Source organism: Numenius arquata, chromosome W (assembly GCF_964106895.1).
Source record: "Numenius arquata chromosome W, bNumArq3.hap1.1, whole genome shotgun sequence".
NCBI classification, from domain to species: domain Eukaryota; kingdom Metazoa; phylum Chordata; class Aves; order Charadriiformes; family Scolopacidae; genus Numenius; species Numenius arquata.
Window position 1 is genome coordinate 24,873,469 of NC_133615.1, and position 15,319 is coordinate 24,888,787.

Sequence of the window (15,319 nt, forward strand, 5' to 3'; positions counted from 1 at the left end):
CTTATGGGCTGTAATGAAGGCAGCCTATCAAGCTCTAAATGCAACAAATCCAAATTTTACCACTTCCTGTTGGTTATGTTATGATGTAAAACCCCCTTTTTATGAAGGGATAGCTGTGCCATCTCCTTTTAATACCTCTGCCCAGGAGAATCCCTCCAGATGTAATTGGAAAGAACGGAAAGCAGGGATTACTCTCCAACAGGTCAGAGGGAGCGGTTGGTGTATAGGAAAGGTGACGAATGGGGAAAGAGCTCTATGTACTAACCAAACTCAAAACTTTACATCTGATATTAAATGGATTCTGCCTAGTCCTGGGGCATGGTGGGTTTGTTCCATAACCGGATTAACACCTTGTTTGTCCACTGCTGTTCTCAAGAAAAATGCCTCAGAATTTTGTGTACAAGTTACTGTGGTACCTAGAATCCTCTTACATGGGGAAGAAACTATGTATTTACATTGGAGCAATTCAGGACATAAAATCAACAAAAGAGAGCCAATATCTGCAATTACTATAGCTACTCTACTTGGTCTAGGGGTCGCCGGGACCGCCACTGGCATAACCTCCTTGGTACAACAACAACAGAGTCTAACATCTCTAAGAGCTGCAGTAGACGAAGATTTGGCCCGAATAGAAAAATCTGTTTCCTATTTAGAGAAATCATTGACCTCATTGTCAGAAGTAGTTTTACAGAATCGAAGAGGATTGGACCTTTTGTTCATGCAAAACGGAGGATTATGCGCTGCCCTAGGTGAAGAATGTTGCTTTTATGCTGACCATACAGGGGTAGTAAGAGATTCATTAGCTAAGCTGAGAGAAGGATTAGAGAAAAGAAAACGGGAACAAGAGGCTCAGTCCTCCTGGTATGAATCTTGGTTTAATCCGTCACCATGGCTGACTACCTTAATTTCTACTTTGGCGGGACCCCTCATAATGTTACTATTGGCTCTGACTTTTGGACCCTGTGTCATTAATAAACTTGTAACCTTTTTTAAAGGCAGGTTAGAAAAAGTGCAGCTAATGCTGATGAAGCAATCGGAACTGGAAATGAAAATTATACCAAACGAAAATCCTGAATTAGATGCCGCTTGTGAGGTATTGTCTAGGTTTGATCAGCAAATCACTTATAAATAAAAAAAAGGGGGGATTGTAATAAATAACTAAGGGTAATTTGCTGATCAAACAGGTTAAGCAAGAGGAACGAACCCATTGTAGCAGTCTTGAGAACTTCCTATTTAACCAGAAGATACACGTCCACAATGTTATCTGGCAACACCAAACATGGGAACACCCTGTTTGACAAGAAAGGCTTAACCACAATGTCATCAGAATGTGTTACCTTGAGCGAATGTTAAACCGTTAATGTCGTGCTAACGTGTGCCATTGTACCAATCAACCCTGAAAAGAATAGATTGTATAAGCTGATTCTGTGACGATATCTTATCGAAATTGCCCCAAGCAAGAAGCCCCTCGGAAGAAGCCGAAGAGGGGCGTACCGAAGATGTTGCAATCGACCTCTGTGAAGATAAAAGGAGTCGTTTAGCTTGCCTGAATTTGCGAGTCTTTGGTGGAGCTGCGACTCCCCGGCCGCCCAGCGCTGCTTTTGCTTTCCTACCTTAATAAATATTTAATAAATCTATTTCGGACTCGATTTGTCTTAAAATTCAACTATAACATGAACCACAGCTCTGTAATCTTCCTGTGAAGCCTGACCTTGCTTCCAGAGCTCACACAATTTCTTTTTCCTCTTGAACTCTGTGAGGAGTTCCCTGTTCAGCCATGCCGTTCTTCTGCCTCACTTGCTTGACTTGCAACACAGTGGGATTGCCTGCTCCTGTGTTTCTAAAAGGCGCTGCTTAAAAACTGACCAGCACTCATGGAATCTTATGCCCTCAAAAGCAGATTCCCAGGGTACTCTGCTAAATAGCTCCCCAAATAGCTTAAAGTTTGTTCTCTTGAAGTCCAGGGTAGCAACCCCGCTGTCCTTTTTTCTCATTACACTGAAAATTTTAAACTCAACCATTTCATAATGACTGTGGCCAAGACAGCCACCTGCCATCACATCTCCCACGAGTCCTTCTCTATTCACAAATAGCAAGTCTAGGAGGGCATCTTTCCTAGTTGGCTCACTGAGTACTTGTGACAAGAAATTCTCTCCTACAAACTTCAAGAATTTCCAAGACCTGCTCGTCACAGCAGTATCATATTCCCAGATGATGTCTGGGAAGTTGAAATCTCCCATAAGGACATGGGCTATCGATCCAGAGATTTCTCCTAATTGCCTATAGAATAACTCATCAGTGCTTATATCCTGGCTGGGAGATCCATTGTAGACACCCACTACAACATCTCCTTTATTTTCCATCCCCCTAATCCTCATCCAGAGGCTCTCCACCACATCATCCCTAACTGTAAGGGCTGTACAATCAAACCACTCCCTTACATATAGTGTGGCACCTCCACCTTGCCTGCCCTGCTTATCCCTCCTGAACAGCATGTAGCCCTCCATCCCAGCACTCCAACCGTGGGACTCTTTCTACCAAATCTCATTAATACCAATGATATCATAGTTCTGTGTGGTGGGTTGACCTGGGCTGGACACCAGGTGCCCACTAAGCTGCTCTATCACTCCTCTTCCTCAACTGGACAGGGGGAGAGAAAATATAATTAAAGGTTTGTGGGTTAAGGACAGGGAGAGATTACTCACCAATTACCGTCACGGGCAAAACAGACATGACTTGGGGAAATTAATTTAATATATTGCCAATCAAACAAGAGTAGGATAATAAGAAATAAAACCAAATCTTAAAAATACCTTCCCCCCACCCCTCCCATCTTCCCAGGCTCAACTTCAATCCTGGCTTCTCTACCTCCTCCCCCTAAGCAGCACAGGGAGATGGGGAATGGAGGTTGCGGTCAGTTCATCACACATTGTCTCTGCCACTCCTTCCTCCTCACACTCTTCCTCTGCTCCAGTGTGGGGTCCCACCCATGGTAGACAGTTCTCCACAAACTTCTCCAATGTGAGTCCTTCCCATGAGCTACAGTTCTTCATGAACAGCTCCAGCATGGGTCCCCCACAGGGATCACAAGTCCTGCCAGAAATCCTGCTCCAGTGTGGGCTCCTCTCTCTCCACGGGTCCACAGGTCCTGCCAGGAGCGTGCTCCAGCGCAGGCTCTCCACAGGGTCCCAGCCTCCTTTGAGTGCATCCACCTGCTCCAGTGTGGGGTCCTCCATAGGCTGCAGGTGGATATCTGCTCCAACGCCTGGAGCACCTCTTCCTCCTCCTTCTTCACTGACCTTGGTGTCTGCAGAGTTGTTTCTCTCACATATTCTCACTTATCTCTTCCGGCTGCTGTTGTGCAGCAGTTTATTTCCCCTTCTTAAATATGTTATCACAGAGGCACTACCACTGTCACTGATTGGCTCAGCTTTGGTCAGTGGCAGGTTCTTCTTGGAGCCAGCTGGCATTGGCTCTGTCGGACATAGTGAGAAGCTTCTAGCAGCTTCTCCCTGTAGCCCCTCCCCCTGCTACCAAAACCTTACCACACAACCCAAATGCATTCTGGGAACTAACCAACACTTCCAGTTCATCATGTTTGTTTCTCATTCTGTGTGCGTTGGTGTACAAGCATTTCAGATATGCTCCTGAGCCCTCCATGCTCCCAGGAGCATCACCCTCAAGTGATGATATGCCAGTCCTTGCCTTACCTTCAGCAATCCTGTTGTTATCCCCTTCCCCCACTGATTCTGGTTTAAAGCCTTCTTGATCAGTCCCACCAGCTTACATCCAAAGATGCATTTTCTCCATCAGGACAGGTGGAACCCATCAGGCCTCAGCATACCTTGTGCCTCTAAGACTCTTCCACGGTTTAAAAACCCAAAGTTTTGGCAGAGGCACCAGTCCTGGAGCCAGGTATTGATATTTTGGGCTCACCTGTTTCTTTCAAAGTCTCTCCCTATTACTGGGAGGATCAAGGAAAACACTACCTGTGCTCCTGAATTTTTTAGCATTCTACCCAGGGCCCTGAAATCTCTTTTGACTGACCTTAGACTTTTTGTTGCAACATCATTAGTACCCACATGAAAGAGCAGGAATGGATAGTAGTCTGAAGGTGTTACTGAGCTCTTCAGTCATCTGGTGACATCCCTAATATGGAGCCCAGGGAGGCAGCAAAATTCCCTGAAAAGAAGGTATGGTCTGTAAATAGGTGCTTCCGTTCTGCACAGGAGGGAGTCACTGATGACCATAACTTGCCATTGTTTCTTCTCGGTTCTGGTCTTAATGCAGGTCTTGTTGCAAGAGGTTGGTCTCTGACCTTGGCAAGAGTGCTTGCATAGGTTCCTCCTTTATCTCATTATACGCTTCATCTACCATACCCGGGGCCTCATACCTTTTCTGTGAGGGTATCTTAGAGGGTAAGGAGGGGTTACTATAAAAGCTCCGTGTAGTAACCTCCTTCCACCCCTCCTTATCCCTTGTAACGCTGCCTTCCTCCTGGCACAAAACAGATCCTGGACCTTCCTCTGTAGTGGCCATGCTGAATTGGCTTGCGTGCATCAGAGATGGCAGAGCACAACTCCATTGGTCAATTGTGGAGGAATGGCTGAGTGAAAAAGGGCATGACTTGATTACAATGAGCAACCCAGTCTTTGATAGGGATGAAAGCCTGGAGGAGGCTGTGAACTGTCCTTGAGAAACAGAAGTATGAAGAAGTAGCTACATGATAAACAAGAGATAAGCGGTACTGCCTCCGGGAGATAGAGAAACATCTGCTGCGCGTGGACAAGAGGTCTGCACTAATTGTGTGAGCGCTCTAGGCGCGTGAACAGAGGCTGTAAGCCAATCGTATAGCTGTTGCTAGCGTGTGCTCTGCTTGTCTGTCTTTATATACTCTGTGAGAACTTGAATAAAGGGAGAACGACCATACTCATATTGAGACTCATCGTTACTCCGGGTCCGTCTCCCACTCCGACATCTGGTAGCAGAGGATGCACAGAGATCCATAGCTCAGCGGGACTGAGTTCTCCGAGTCTGCAGTAAGCAGCTAGAGGAGGGGCGTGGGAAACCACGGCTGGGAGAAGTGCTGCTCGGGCGCAAAGGCGGGAGCAGACAACGGTGCGAGGTGGCCTCTCGCCTCCCAGGCGCAGTGATGCAAGTAGAAGCTGCGGCCACGCTACTCGCTGGAATCCTCTCTAAGAGAGGGAATGAAGTACCGGCGAAACTGTTGATCAAGTTAATTAAATTAGGACAGCGATGGGGTCATTTTTCTGACACACCTATGCTGTTTTCTGTTTCGGAATGGCGGGATTTTGGAGGGACGATGTGGCAAAAAACAATCGAGGGGGATGAAAAAGAGGAGAAGGAGATAAAAGTCGTCCGTGGGTTGTGGCATACTGTGCTAGAGACTTTAGAAGCGATGAAAGCGGAGCGGGAAGTAGCCTATGCAGCTGCTCAAATGTTAGGTCCAGGAGCGGCCGCCTTAAAACCTGAAAGTAAGCCTGGACCTATTGCGCAGTTCTTTGGGCTGCCCACGGTAAAGGGAATGACCGGGACTGTGTGTAAAACTGTTGCTGAAATTCGAGCTAATGAGGACTCTGACCCTCCTGAGAAAAGTAAAGACTTGCCGCTGGACCCCTTGCAAAACTCGGGAAAAGCAGAAGTGACTGATGCGAAACCAAAACAGAAAAGTAATGCAAATGCGGAAGCGCCTCCTCAGAAAACTCCAGCAGGGGAGGGGCCTGAAACGTCTACTGATCTCATCGATTTGGGAGGAGCAGCGTGTCGGCCTCCGCCCACAGCACTGCCTCCAGCAACTCCGCCTCTCTTGTATCCACCGTTACCCTCCTCCAGTGATTCGTCTGGTCCGCCAACTCCACCTGCCGACAAGAGTCGTAAACTGTCCACAGACAAAATGTTACAGACAGTTTTAAGGCGGCTCGACGAGTTAGATTTACGTGTGGCGAGGAAGGATGATAACATGCCTCCATGGCTAGTGAATCCCTCAGCACCTCCGAGAACTGCACGCTGGAATGGCATTATTAGAGACGCTATATTAGAAGGACAGTGGGGAGCAGCCACTAGTCTGGGCGGAACTCCACCCCTTGCGTGTCCTGTTGTACATGTAAACAATACTGGCAAATGGGAACCACATGATTGGAAAATTTTACAACAAGCTCGCACCACCATCTCAACTTATGGAGTAAAATCTGAGGCTACCCGACAAATTGTCAGCTGGATTTTTTCTGCTGATCTGATGTGTCCATATGATTGTCGTAACCTAATGAGACTGTTGCTTACTCCAACACAATATTTGTTGTGGGAGTCCTCCTGGCAACAACAAGCCATGAATGAAGCAGCTCAAAGACAAGGGGAGGGAGACCCCCTCCGTGGAGTCACGGCAGAGATGTTCGCAGGGCACAGAAAATTTAGTGACTTGCAAGTACAGTTGACGTTTCCAGCAAACCTATTACAGCGATCGGCGCAACTTGCCCTGGAGGCGTTTCTCGGCCTCCCAGGATCTACTATCCCGTCATTTGGTACCATGATGCAAGGAACTACAGAAAAATATAGTAACTTTGTTGACCGACTGTGGGAAGCAATCATGAATCACCCTGATTTAGATGACAGCGGCAAACAACAGATGTTCAAAGTATTGGCTTTTGACAATGCCAATAAGGCCACCAAGCAAATTCTGGCCAGTCTACCAAAAGGAGCGGGCGTTGAAGAAATGTTATTGAGAGTAGAAAGGGCTGAAGCTCAAAAACAAAGCACCACAGTCGCTGCAGCAGTTCAAGGAGCTGTCCGAGAAGTCATGCAGCCCTTGGCCGCAATCGTCCAGCAGAAGCAAGTACGGCCGCCTGAACAACCCTTCCGTGGAAGTTGTTTCCGCTGTGGTGAGTCTGGCCATGTTAGAACCAACTGTCGCAGTGCCGTATGGTGTGACAAGTGTCAAAAGAATACTCATGCTACGAAAGTCTGTACGGGAAACTGGAAGCCGAGCGCGGGGAGAGGCCGCGTGCAGAAACAAATAAACCCTCAAAACAAGACAAAGGTTTTCTACAACAGCACCAACCAGCAACCCGAGGGAGCATGGGAATCGACGTGGAAACCACAACAGATGTTACCCTCATTGACTCCAACGTCCAGAAAGTTCCTAGCAACGCTGTAGGGCCTTTATTTCATCAAACCAGTGCTATTGGAGGACTGTTACTAGGCCGGTCGTCAGCAGGAATCAAGGGACTGATTGTACTGCCTGGAGTGATTGACGCAGATTATACTGGTCGCGTCCACATTATGGCCTACACCGTTTGTCCGCCTTTATTTATTCCAAAAGGTAGCAGAATTGCACAAATAGTCGCTATTGACAATCCATTGGGTTATCCGCCAGAATCAGATGTCTATCGTGGTGATCGTGGCTTTGGGTCCACTGGGCCTGTGGTGTGTTTTACCACAAAAATGGACCAGCGCCCCACGATGAGTGTAACCATTTCACAGCATGGCGTGTCTAAGCGAATTATGGCAATGCTAGATACCGGAGCCGATGTTACAATTATAAGCCGAGCTATATGGCCTGTAAGTTGGTCAGTAGAGCTACCAACGTCATCCATTGCAGGCGTTGGAGGACAGTCTACACCTTATGTCAGTAAACAGCCAATACATTTGCAATTTCCAGAAGGCCAACAAGTAAGTCTCAAGGTATACGTGCTACCCTTACCTGGGACATTAGAAGCCTTAATCGGCCGTGATGTTCTAAGCCAAATTGGAGCAGTTTTAACTACAAGCCATTTTTAGTCATGGGCACTGGAGAGCAGTCGCCCAACCCACCGTTAACTTGGACCTCCAATGAACCCGTGTGGGTTGACCAGTGGCCCATGACCGAAGAGCGACTGCAGATCGCTAGACAGCTAGTTGCCGAGCAACTTGCAGCTGGCCACATAAAACCTTCTGTTAGCCCATGGAATACGCCCATCTTTGTAATCCCAAAAAAGAGTGGGAAATGGCGACTTCTGCATGACCTACATAAGGTTAATGCACAAATGCAATCTATGGGTACATTACAACCTGGAATGCCTTCCCCTAATATGCTACCAGATGGATGGCATATATTGATAGTGGACTTGAAAGACTGTTTCTTTACCATTCCCTTACACCCTCAAGATACACAGCGATTTGCCTTTTCTATACCAGCAGTAAATAAAGCCTCACCTGCAGACCGCTATGAATGGGTTGTTTTACCACAAGGGATGAAAAATTCACCCACGCTATGCCAACTTTACGTAGCATGGGCACTACAACCACTTCGGAACCAATGGCTGAACACAATAATCTATCATTATATGGATGATATTCTCTGTTGTCAAAAGGAGCCTTTCACTGAAGAGTCTTTGCAGCAATTAACTGACATATTATCAAGAAAAGGCCTTGTTATCGCACCCGAAAAGGTGCAGCGCACAGCTCCCTGGAAATATCTCGGATGGTCCATCATAGACTCCAAAATTCGACCACAAAAAACCGAGCTTGCAACTCAATTGCGCACACTGACTGATGTCCAAACCCTGCTTGGAGACATTCAATGGGTGCGGAACTGTGTTGGCATCTCCAATACCGACATTGCACCCTTAACAGAATTATTGAGAAGCAATCATCCAGCCGACGGCGTTACTCTGACGGCGATGCAGCAAGCAGCACTACAACAAATTGCACAAAAACTGCAATCGACGTGGTCATCTCGACGCATTTTAATGTTGCCAGTGTCTCTGATAATATGTAATGGAAAAGATTCACCATATGCAGTCATTTATCAGTGGCAAAACAAAAAGGGGGAACTTGCCTCTCTCTTCTCCTTCTTTGGTGATGCCACTGACAAATGCGAAGGGAAGGTAACAAAAGAGAATGTGTTCAATGTCTTAGAATGGGTGTTCTTAAGTGTACAGCCAAAAACGAGCATTCAAACGCGAACTGAAGCAGTAGGTGAATTGATACGAAAAGGAAGATCACGAATCATAGAAATCAGTGGTAAAGAACCAGAGGATATTAGCATACCTGTTAACGCTGTAGATTTAGAATGGTGGCTGCGCAATGACGCTGCCATGCAAAAGGCCTTGTTAGGCTACAGTGGGAGAGTGCATTCACAACAGCCACAAGGGAAATTGTGGCAAGTTCTAAAAAGAAATCAGTGGCTAGAAAGACCCAAGGTACAGACAGACCCATTGTCAGATGGTATCACTGTATACACAGATGCAGGCAAACGCTTGCGGCGTGCAGCCTGTGTTTGGCAGGAAAAAGGTCAATGGTGTCAGCATATCATAGAGGGACAACCCCGAGATTCCCTTCAAACATTGGAACTAACTGCAGTAGTATGGGCCTTGAACAATTGGCTAAGCACTCCCTTGAATGTAGTAACAGACTCATTATATGTGGCTGGAATAGTGCCACGCCTGGAAGACGCTCTACTTAGAGAGACAGCTAATCCTAGGCTGGGGAGTTTATTTATTCGGTTGCGATCTGTACTTGACCAAAGAACAGCTGCCTGTTGTGTTATCCATATTCGTAGTCATCAGCTAGACCTTGGATTAGGCCAGGGCAATCAACTTGCTGACAGCCTGGTTAGTCCAGTGTGTCATGTGCCCCCTATGGATAAATTTCAACAAGCTAGGCAGAGTCATGAGAATTTTCACCAAAATGCAAAAGGGCTAAAAAGACAATTTAATTTAACAGAAAATGAGGCTCGAGGCATTATCCAAGCCTGCCCGAAATGTGAGAGCCATGGCCCAGGAATAGGGTTAGGAGTGAACCCAAAAGGATTAAAGGCGTTAGAGTTGTGGCAGATGGATGTCACACATATCCCAGAGTTTGGTCGCTTGAAGTATGTACATGTGACCATTGACACCTTTTCAAAAATGATCTGGGCAACCGCATTGCCTGGAGAAAAGGCACATCATGTCTGTAAACGCTTGCTTGCTTTGCTGTATTAGGAGTGCCTGAATGCATTAAAACTGATAACGGGCCTGCTTATGTTAGTCAAAAGGTTAGAAAGTTTTTGCTAAGGTGGGGGGTCGATCACACGACAGGGATCCCACATTCACCTACGGGACAAGGATTAGTGGAACGCACTCATCAAGTATTGAAGGACTATCTAGGTAAACAAAAGGGAGTAGAGACAGATGCTCAGCAAAGGCTACATCGTGTGCTCTTTACGTTGAACTTTCTCTGTCTCATGGGTGATCGAGAGGAACCGCCAGTGATGATTCACCATCAAAACCTTAAGTTCAATAGTACAACAATACTCCCGCAACTCAAAGTGATGTATCAAGATCCAGTCTCTGGAATTTGGATGGGGCCTGTTCCTGTTATATTTAATGGTCGAGGTTATATGTGTGTCTCCACAGATTGCGGTCCAGTGTGGGTGCCCAGTCGAGCTGTAAAACCTGCTCTGACTCGACATGATCCGCCTGACAACCAAGATGTTCGAGATCCTGACCCTGGGGATATTGATTCCGGCGGTAATGACCCTCGACAAGATTGAACCTAGGGAAAACATGTGGGTCACTTGGGTGAATAAGACAGGACAACAAGCTTTTTGTCTATCGCTTGCCTCTGCTACAGAGCCTTTTCGGACATGTTTGATAGGAGTACCTGGTTTTAAGGTAGAAGACTTTAGCAAGTATAGTAAGCAGAACTGCACTAATTCCCAGAGCGTTAGTAATTGTAGTGCCACGCTCCTTAATAGCCTGAATGTTACACTGCCTTGGGACCCTCAAGAATTAGAACTGTTAGGATCAATGAGAATTGGAAATGTCTCCCAGAACTGGACTCAAACCTGCATATTTTTTGGAGGACCTGCCTTTACTGACGTAAATTATTATCGATCATTTAATTGGACGGGGTGGACAAACGTCACTCCGAAAGCAAACTACTATGACTATAGATATAAGGGCGCATTTTGTGGCACAAATGACACTTCAAAACAAGGACTGGGAGCCCTTGGGGTTGGAACAAAAGGGGAACAGCAAATTTGGAACAATGGCACCCCAAAAGCCTTGCCGCCAGACGTGTTTTTGATATGTGGTGACAGGGCATGGCAGGGAATTCCGAAAAATGCGATAGGTGGTCCATGTTATCTTGGCAAATTAACGTTGTTGGCCCCAAATCAAAACTGGTGGAAAAATGTGACCAAGGGAGAAAACGCCGCACGTACAAAACGGGCGGTCACGGGTCTCCCACCAAATTGCAATGATGAAGTTACCTTACTCAGTCCCACTGAGAGAGTGTTTTTATCCTTGTTTGTACCTGGGGCAGCAGCAGGCAGAGCTTTGAAGGAGATAGGACGGTTAGCTTGTTGGGCTGAAAAACAAGCTAAAGTCACCACTGAGGTAATAGAAACTCTGTTAGGAGATCAAAATAGCTTACGCCACGCAATTTTGCAGAATAGAGCGGCAATTGACTTTTTGCTATTAGCTCAAGGTCATGGTTGCGAGGATTTTGAAGGCATGTGCTGTATGAATTTGTCCGATCACAGCGAATCAATTCATAAACAGTTGCAGTGGTTAAAAGAGCATGCAAACAAAATTCGTCAAAACCATGGGTTTTTAGATGGGTGGCTGTCCCGGTTTGAAGTAAAACCGAACCAATTTTCTGTTCTGTAACTTTACATCCCAGCTAGGCCTCCTCTAACTCTCTGAAATTAACGGCATGTTGTGGAGAAAACTGCTCGTTCTCAGAATGATAAGACCAATGTTTGTGCTCCATGCCAAGGAATGGTATGCAGGGAGGCCCTTGCTTATACTTATTGCTATAACAACCAAGGTCAGCCAATTTCGTTACTTGCCCCCTTAGAGGGTCGGAAATGGAAAAAACATAGAGGGGTCACATCGGTGGGGAGGAGTGGACAGGACAGGTGACCCAAACCTGACCAACTGGGGTATTCCATCCCATCTGCCCCATGCTCAGTATAAAGGCTGAGGGATCAAAGGGTCAACCCCTTCCTGCGATGGCTGACGTCCAGAGAGGACTCTGTCTGTTCATCTGCCTTTGATCCCGATCCGTGTGTTCCTGACTCCAGAGCTGGAATCCAGTTCCCATTCGTCACTGAGTCCAGTCTGGGACTTCCCCAGTGCCTGCCGGTGATGTGACTGTAATCCTGGGAGCTTGATACGGTTTTGTATATATTGTATCTATTTCATTATTTTCTTCTTTATTTTTATTTTAATATTAATTCTTCATTAAAGTAGTTTAGTTCATTCTAAACTTCTGAATCTCCTTATCTCTTTCTCCTCCTCTCTCCTCTTTTAGGGGGGGGAAGGGGGGGAAGGGCCATCTGTTGGTCTGGTTTTGGTAAATTTGGCTGAAACCACGACAGATTTATTGGCGCCCAACGTGGGGCATGACGACTGTGGTTTGATAAGATTGCCTGAATAGTTTGAATTTCAGCTTGCTCAGGGAGAACCGACAGCTTACATCATGTCGTACCTACAGAATATTGTATATGGTATTTTTAGAGAGCTTTGTATGAAGTTCATTGACACAGTGGTGTTAAACTGGCCGAATATATTGAAAGGTTTATTTGGTTTTTGTGTTTGGATGCGGTGGGTCAAGCGTGCTGTATTTGTGTGGATATGCCTCCAGATGTATAATGTGGTCAGTTGGATTGCTATGGTACCTGCATATCTTGGGCATCATGTGATGGATTCTGTTGCTAATCACACTTTCGATTTTCGCTGTGGAAAGTTTACCTTGCCTCTTAGTGATTATCCCAAAGTGATACCAACGGAATTAGGGGGTGAAAAACCTGTGGGCTCTTTGGAGAATGATTGTGATTATTGTTACGGTCACTTAATTGTAATAGTGCTGTCGATTTCACTGAATGTAATGCAGGCAGTATTTGCTATGAAATGTCAGTGCAGAAGTGAGCGTTGCGTGGCAGGCACTATTGCTACTCAGACACAAACAGAACCAGCCCAAGCCCCGGCCCCGGCCCAAGCCAAGCCAGCGGCACCGGCCAAGGCCACGCCGACACCGGTGCCAATGGCATCGGCGGCTCCCCCACAGCCACCGGCACGAGCCAAGGCTCTGGCCCCGGAGAAAGCCAGGCCCCTGGCCCCGCTGACACCGGCCCCAGCGGCAGCGGTCGCCCCCCCACCGGCTCCGGCACCGGCTTCGGCACAAGCCGCGCCCCGGCCCGTCCCGGCCCCGGTCACTCCGCAGCCGGCGGTAAAAGTGACTCCGCCGCCCGCATCCCCCACATCTCCATCGCCAGCCCCTCCCACGCCCGCAGCTGCACCGGCTCCGACAGCCAGCGCTGTCACTGCTCCAGCTCCCAACCCGAGCACTGCCGCTCCCCCAGCGCCAGCAGAACCGGCACAAGTTGCTCCGGTGACCAGGAAGCAGAAAAAGAGGTCGGCTCGGTCCCCTGCCCCTTATGACAAGGACATGCCCAAGCTAGAGAGCTCGGGAGAGGGTTCCTCTGATGAAGATGCAGGACAGGGTCCTTCTGGTGTAGATAAAGGAAAACCCCCTCTTACAACACAGTCAACCAGTTGGGCAGCCCCTTCTCAGGTAGATAGGGGAGAGGGTCCTTCTCAGCCAGCCTCAATACAGGATGATGCCTCAGATGTAGATGTAATTATTAACTCTTTGTCCTTAAAGGATTTGCGAAATCTGAGGAAGGATTTTACTCGTCATGATGGGGAGCCACTTCTCTCTTGGTTGCTCCGATGCTGGGACAGTGGAGCTAATTCCATAGACTTAGATGGTAGAGAAGCCAGCCAGCTGGGAAATCTGGCCAAAGAGGGAGGTATTGATAAAGCGATTGGGAATAAGGCAGAGGTTCTCAGTCTCTGGAGGCGACTGTTATCAGCTGTAAAGAGCAGATATCCCTTTAAGGATGATATCCAATGCCGTCCAAGGCAATGGACCAGCATGGAGAAAGGTATTAAATACCTGAGAGAACTGGCTATTCGAGAAGTGTTTTATGGTGATTGGCAAGTGACTATAAATCCTGATGAAATGCCATGTCAACGACCTTTGTTGAAAAAGTTTGTGCAGAGTGCACCATCAGTGTATTCCCACACTTTGTCAACAATGGTCTGGGGAGCATCTGATACTGATACACCAACTGTAAATGAGGTTGCTGATAGGGTGCGACAGTATGAAGATAGTCTCTCTCGTCCCATCGGTGTTGCAGCAATAGAAAACCTGACTAAGAAAGTGGCTGAACAAACTGAGAAGATGGCTGAACAAAATAAAACACAGACTGAGGCCACAGAGAATATGAATAAGACACAAACTGAAACAATGGAGAACATAGCTAAGACACAGAATGAGACAATAGAGAAAATGACCAAGGCAATAGTTGAGCAAAACGAGACAATTTTTCACAAACTGCTTGAAAAACTTGCTGAGATTGGGAGAGAATCTTACTCTTCTCCAGCTCAGGCTCAAGTTGCAGCTCAGGCTCAAGTTCCTGCTCAGATCCAAGTTGCAGCTCAGACTGAGGTGCCTGCTCAGACCCAAGCTGCAGTTAAGACCAGAGTTGCAGCCATTAAGAAAAAATGCCCTCCTATGAGACCAACCAAAGGGAAACAGGACTCGCTCCGAGGTTTCCTGTGGCTTTGCCTCTGCAATAATGGAGAGGACATGAGGAGATGGGATAAAAAACCTACTTCAGCCCTGCAGGCACGAGTGCTTGAGTTGCAAGGTAAAGCAAACAGAAGGAAGGATGGTTACATGAATATGGCTGCTCCAGTTCAGAATATGCACTGCCCCTGTCCAGACAGGAACTCACCTTGCAATTGGAGATGCTGTCCTCAGCATTAGGGTTGCCCTGCCTCCAGCCAGGAGGAGGAGAGGGATAACCGAGTTTATTGGACTGTGTGGATTCGATGGCCTGGCACATTAGAGCCACGAAAGTATAGAGCCCTGGTGGACACTGGTGCACAGTGTACCCTAATGCCATCGAATCACAAAGGGACAGAATCAGTCACTATTGCAGGAGTGACAGGAGGATCTCAAGAACTGACTGTACTGGAGGCCGAAGTGAGCTTGAACAAGAATAAATGGGAAAAGCATCCTATTGTGACTGGCCCAGATGCTCCGTGTATCCTTGGCATAGACTACCTCAAGAGAGGGTATTTCAAAGACCCGAAAGGGTATCGGTGGGCTTTTGGTATAGCAGCTGTAGAGACTGAGGGTGTTACACAGCTGTCTACCTTACCTGGCCTTTCAGATGACCCTTCTGTGGTAGGATTGCTGAAGGTTAAAGAACAGCAGGTACCACTTGCTACTTCCACGGTGCATCGACGACAGTATCGCACTAACC